Below are 6,505 nucleotides of genomic sequence, written 5' to 3'. Positions count from 1 at the left end.
CATGGATGGATTGTGCCTTTACATTTTAAAAGAATTTAAAGAGTTAGTGGAAACTTACAGCTTTTTAGTTTAGTTTAGTTTAGCGATACAGTGAAGAAACAGGCCTTTCGTCCCACTGAGTCCGTGCCGACCAGTGATCTCTGCACACTCACAATATCCTACACACACTAGGGACATTTTACAATTTTACCAATTCAATTAATCTACAAACCTGTATATCTTTTTAATGTGGGAGGAAACCAGAGCTCCCAGAGAAAATCCATGAGGTCATGGGGAGAACGTACAATCTCCATACAGACACCACAGATAGTCAGGATTGAACTCGGGTTTCAGGCACTATTAGGTAGCAACTCCACCACTGTGCCACTGTGCCGCCTGTGTAAAGAAAAATTCACCAGAGACAGAATTAATGCCAGGAGATGGGTGGATAGCTAAAGTTATACATGTAATCAAGAATATATGTGTAAAATAGTAGCCTACAAAATAGGAAAGATTAAAAATTTGGAAATGTTGACAATGAGCCACATTGGAAGATGTCAGGGAAGATGAGAAGAAGCTTAGTCAAGTAAATCTTAAAGTAGGAAAAGATGGCCTTGAAAGGAAATTCCAAAGATTCCACAGATTTGATGTTTCCAAATATCAGTATCCTCTCCCAAGCCAACATCTCTAGTGTTGAGCCCTAGTTACAGTCAGTTGGCTCTTTTGGACAGGCCATGTCATTTTGTTGCCTAACACCAAGTTCTGACATGGTGGGAAATCATTAGAAAGAGGAAATAAAAATTAGGCAGGAAGATGATATGTTCAAAGCCTCCTACTGTCTTGGGAATCTGTAGCCCATCATTGCTCAAAGTGGAAAATGAACATTTAGGGTGGTACTGTGAACTTACATGGGTGGGAAGCGCACGGTACTCTATTGTGTATGATAGAAATTCACCACCCATCAAGTGCACCAACCCCTATCTGCGTAAGAACTTCTAATTCCCACTGGCCTCAGTGGCCAGAATCCACAAAGTCTGAGCGGAAGTAAATCATATTTGATCCCTAAGAACTACCTACAAAATAGGAAAAAATAAATGATTTTGATTAATATGAATTAGGACAAGAGCAGCAAAAGTTAGTGGATAAACATAACAGCATCGAATGCAGGATGCTGACCTGGCGTGCGTTTGAATTGACATGTCTGGGGATAAAGAAAGAGCAAACACTTTTGTTTTTGTGGCAGATAAATATAAACATTGGCAATGTTATCAAGGCAGGATTTAATGATTATGCATTCTTGTAGTCTGAAACTCATTAGGCTCAAATTCAACACTATCTTGTAAACAACCTGGGGAACAAGTAAAGGCCGAGGGTAGATCTATGTGTCACCAGAGGTAGCGGTGTAAATGAATCAGAAGAAAACTTTGTGATTGCGTGGCTATGAGCCATCTGGAAGATGGTAGAGAAGGGCTGAAGAAGTATAATGTGGTCAGTTGCCTCAAGGTTAAGGATTTTAAAAATCGATTATTCGGTATAATAGGATGTCATTAATGACTTTAAAAAAAGCATTTCAGCCATTTTGGCAGGCTAATATCATCTTTTTGGTGATTTAATAAAAACAGACCAAACACTAAGGCTTATATTTAGTAGAGTAGAAATGAAAAGTAGAGCCAAGCATGCATTAAACCCTACCCACTTCACTCTTCATAGAGTCATAGTCATACAGTCATACAGCAGGGAAAGGTCCCTTGGCCCAACTTGCCAATGCTGGACCAGATGCCTATCCACACCTATCCCACCTGCCCACATTTGGCCCATATCCCTCTAAACCTTTCCTATCCATATATCTGTCCAAATGACATTTCACTGTTGGAGAACTGTATATAATTCTGTATTTACAGAATTATAAATAACAATCAGTATTTACAAAGATAATATCAATACTATAAAGTATAGGCTTCAGCAAAGGGAGTAGCAGATAGATCTTTCTCCTGAAGGAAGGTTAAGAAATGAACTAATAAAACATCTTTGTAATTAGATCAAATTTTAAAGGAGTTATCACAGAGAGGTTCCACTTGTGAGAAAGAGTTATTGACACAAGATAATAACTAACAAGTCAAAATATAAATCAGATCACAATTATAATTTCCAACAGTTGAAGTATCTTATTTTTGTATCAATGTATTCCTTTCCAAAATGCTTCTTTAATAAATAATGGGCGTAAAATTGCATTTAATTTTCTTCTTTAAACAAAAACAAGACTTCCAATGTCACTTCCACTTCCAGAAGTTTGCATTAATGTGCTTATTTACAGCTCGCCAATTTGTTGACAGTTGGGGTTATTTAATTAAAGAGCTTTGGGTTAGGAGTTGATGAGGGGGTTGCATGTCTAAATGGGATGTCAAATGTGTCCATTCTCATATTGCTTTGCATTGGGATAAATTGTATTTAGATAGGGGGTAGGGGAGCTTGGTGTACTGCGGTAACCATGGTGTTAGAATTGTAGTTATCCGATATATTAGCATTAATTGTAGGAGTGAACCGAAACGAATGAATACACTGACGCACTTTTGGCATCGTAGGTTAGAATGAAACTTCATCCTTTACATATGAATGTCATGCATGATTCAGAAAGGACTGTGAATCTGCAAGGTCTGTTAGCCTCTTCAAGAACGTAATCACTTACATAACTACAGCAGCGCCCAACTGCTCTGCCCAATTGTCATCAATGAAAATGCCAACGGCGATGAAAACCGCAGGACTCTTTCAAGATTGTAGGTGAATGCAATTCTGCACGTTAGCATACGCTCAACCATAATTCCCAGGAAGCAGTTTATGTGTAAATCAAACTTAAAGGAAGATATTTCAATTAAGATGACAGAAAGCTTTCCTTTTGGGAAAAAAGAACTAATAAACAAAAATAGATCCACATTCTGATTCACAAAAAACAGAGCTCCAAAACAAGATCTGATATTCTTGTTGGGAAAACCACAATCTTTCAGTGCAACAACTCACGTTTATAGTAAATGTATCAGAAACACATATTCACTCGTGCAATTGCTGTGAGAGTTGTGCCAACACATTAATGTTCTTTCCAATTGATTATTATTTAAATAAATCTTGTTTAAATAACGTTTCACTGCACCGCGGCAACCATTTACAATAGAAAACAATAACAAAATAACAATAACAAAGTTTACAAAATACTTCCATTCAACGTTTTAGTCTTCTGATGTCTTGTCATTTAACATTACATTGCCTGGTGTTAAGCTGCAGCAGCTGAAATTTAATGGTTTAGTTAATGGGAAATGGAGTTTAAAAACATCCGATCGTAAAACGGCCCATTGCGGTTTACCTGTTGTTTGGGGAAAAGGGAATATGTTTGAAGTAAATGCTTTTCACCCGAGGTGTCCAAAGAGTAAGTAGCACGCTTATATTTGTTAATATAGAGATAACACGTTATAAGTTGTCTTCATTATTGGGTCAGTTAATTTAATGCAACCTGATAGTTAACTGTAATCATGTTTGATCTTTCAACCTGTATTTGAACTTACAGTTATAATATTTTCATTAGATTTTTAAATTATTTAATATTGTTAAGAACGATTTATCTTTATATAGCACTTGTCTCAACCTCAGTAGCTCCAAGGCACTTCGCAATCAATGAACCGCTTCGTGATGAATCGCTTTGTCTGAAGAAGGGTCTCGACCCGAAAAGTCACCTATCCATGTTTTCTAAGGATGCTGCCTGACCCGCTGCGTTACTCCGGCAATTTGCATCTTCGCGTTGTAATTAATGGGCTAAAGTAGACATCTCAATTTGCAGAAATTTCGCGATAATACCATTGTGATAATGTGATTTTGTATTATTGATCGAGAGTAAAATATTGGCTCGTACGCCGCTAATGATGCACCCACTTTTCAAAATGCGCTAATTAAATCTTTTCAGATACACCTAAAAGCACGGGTCACACTCATCAGGTTAAGAAAAACAGGATCTCTGACAATGCACTGCGACCTCAACACTGAGTTGTTAGAAAGACCAAACATGCTGGAGTAACTCAGCGGGGCAGGCAGCATCCCTGGAGGGAAGGAATGGGTAACGTTTCGGGTCGAGACTTTTCTTCAAACCCACAACGTCACCCATTCCTTCTATCCAGAGATACTGCCCAAAGATCCTCTAGTATATTAGATGCTGCCTGTCCTGCTGAGTTACTCCAGCATTGTGTGCGTATCTTCGGTGTAAACCAGCATCCGCAGTTCCTTCCTACATTAAGGTGAGCCATTATTACCCTGGCCATTACATTATTTATTTGCAATGCGGTTTATTAACATATGAAGAAAACAAGTCGGAACAGATGTAGTCCATGTAACCCCTTAGCCTGTTTCATCATTCAGGTTCAGATCAACAATCAACTCAACTCTTATTCAACGTTTTCAACATCTCCGCAGCAATAAGACCATAATCAATTAACCCCCCCCCCCCCCCCCCCCCCATCTCGGCCTTAAATAAGCTTTGATTGTCGGATGATTGTCTGTGATAGAGAGGTCCAAACATTCACAACCTATGCCAAAGAAGATTTTTTACCCAACACAACCTATAATGTATTCCATTTGTGTCTTTCTGTAATGTATGTCGCTTTATCCCGAGACTCTGCCCCGACTTCCAGTGTCACCGGGGAACATTTGCGTAACATCAATCCCATCAAGCCCTTTTAGAGTCTTGCTTCAATAAAACCACCAGCTTCTAAACTCAATCTCCACAAATCAACCTCTTCATCCCGGAGAACGATCTGGATCAATGTTGGGAGAGGACCACAGTCTAGGGTCCTTCCACTGCTGGACATTGGGGGGCAAGGTGTGGTGGAGACGCCCCTCAAAATAAGAGAAGGGATTAAACGCCATGAGTGGCAAGGGTGGGGTGATAAATACGTGTAATGTGTGTAAACAGTATTGAAATGTATGTATAGCCTCCGAGAATGTTGGATGGAGTCTTGTAAGGATAATGTATTGGATATATTTATTTCTCGAATAAAGTGTATTTTGAAATTTTAAAAAGACTCATTATGTATGGTTCCTACCACGAGACGAACATCTGTGCAGTTTCTTCAGTAGCCACAATGTATCACTCAGTGAGCAGCATCTAGAGCGGTTTATTGGGTCAACGTTGTGTTTTTATTTGTGGGATCTTGCTGGGTGTAGGTTTACTGGGAGAGGTTTTTTTTCCCCATTTGAAAAGTACTTAATTGGATTTTAAGCATTTGTGACTTGCCGTGAAAGGTTACAAATAAATGCCGGAGTTTTCTTTGTTAATCATCCGAATTCTGATTAAACTTGGCAATGGTTACAATGTTTAAAAACTCCTCAGATGTCCACATGCACTGTCACCGTCCCATCCCTTTAACACCCCCCTTCCTGATAAAAACGCTTATTTTTTTTTACACACACCCGTTTTGATTTTGATTGCTCGGGCTGACCATCCAAATCCTGAAATGCATCGCCCTCTGCAGGTTGACTTCATTCCCATGCGCTTGTAACAGGGGAAACAGAAATAAATACTCGGCATTGAATAGAGCTGAAACGCTGCCTTGGAGTATTTGAAACGACAACTCGAACCAGGCGGGATCTTTCTCACCTTATCTGTTTATAAATGGCAAAGGAACGCGGAGACAGCAACACCGAAAAGCGCACAGGAGTTAGTATATCGGCGGACACTGAGGACCGTAATGAATTCTAGTCATTGATTTCTGCAAGAGCGTTGGATTTTCTGGTTTCAATGATCGATTTTATTTTACGGAAGTTCTGGTTCCAGGAATATCGTCCACCCCCACCCATCCATAAAATGTAAAAAAAAAATGTAAGTCTTGATCTTACATCGAGGTCTCCTTGAATACACAATAGCTGTCGGTTATGAACCACCCACACGGTCTCCGAACAAGGAAGTCCAACTGCGCCCTCAGTCTTGCGAGTGCCTTCATATATTCTGTCTATAAATGTATATGAACACGATCTCGCCTTCTTTTGGAGATACTGTACTGCAAAGAGTGGAGAAGTGGAATATGTTCAGGTTTTGCATCGTCTACCGAATCGTCAAGCGTGATTACGTTTCCTGAACTTGTTGCTGGTGGACTGGAAGCTCTGTTGGGGGATCCTCCTGTCACTGATCCGGTACAGGTTCTTTGCATTTTATGTTATACGTTGATAATATATATATATAAATTGTGAATTGCACAGATAAAGGTCTGAAACCTCTAGGTATCCGCTAAGTGGCCGATGTTTCGGAGAGGTACGGCAGCAAATAGTTAATGCTCTTTTGATAACACCTGGTAAATGTGCGGCTGCTTCTTAAGTTGGTGCCTGGAGGTGTACAACTGCAATAGGACGGTACTCTTTAAAATGCATGTGTAAACAGAGCATACAGATTTAGAAAATGCTGCAAAAATTTGAAAAAAATAACTCTGAGGGTTGGCAATCGTATGCAGTAGTGAGTTTGCTTTTATTTTATTTCGCACTCCTGCAAATCGCA

The 6,505-nt window shown here is 39.4% G+C and overlaps 1 protein-coding gene across 1 annotated transcript in view; it reads left to right on the top strand.

Moving 5' to 3' along the window:
* Nucleotides 1-5,284: 5,284 nt before the first annotated feature.
* Nucleotides 5,285-6,505, top strand: part of kcnd2 (potassium voltage-gated channel, Shal-related subfamily, member 2) — a 411,877-nt gene continuing 410,656 nt past the window's right edge. Inside the window, exon 1 of the mRNA XM_055650846.1 lies at nt 5,285-6,147. The gene's annotated coding sequence lies outside the window, so the exon portion shown is untranslated. The remainder of the gene's footprint in view (nt 6,148-6,505) is intronic.

This window comes from Leucoraja erinacea, chromosome 19 (genome assembly GCF_028641065.1).
Source record: "Leucoraja erinacea ecotype New England chromosome 19, Leri_hhj_1, whole genome shotgun sequence".
NCBI classification, from domain to species: Eukaryota; Metazoa; Chordata; class Chondrichthyes; order Rajiformes; family Rajidae; genus Leucoraja; species Leucoraja erinaceus.
The sequence above is the reverse complement of the archived record's forward strand: the minus strand, read 5'-3'. Positions and strand labels throughout refer to the sequence as shown.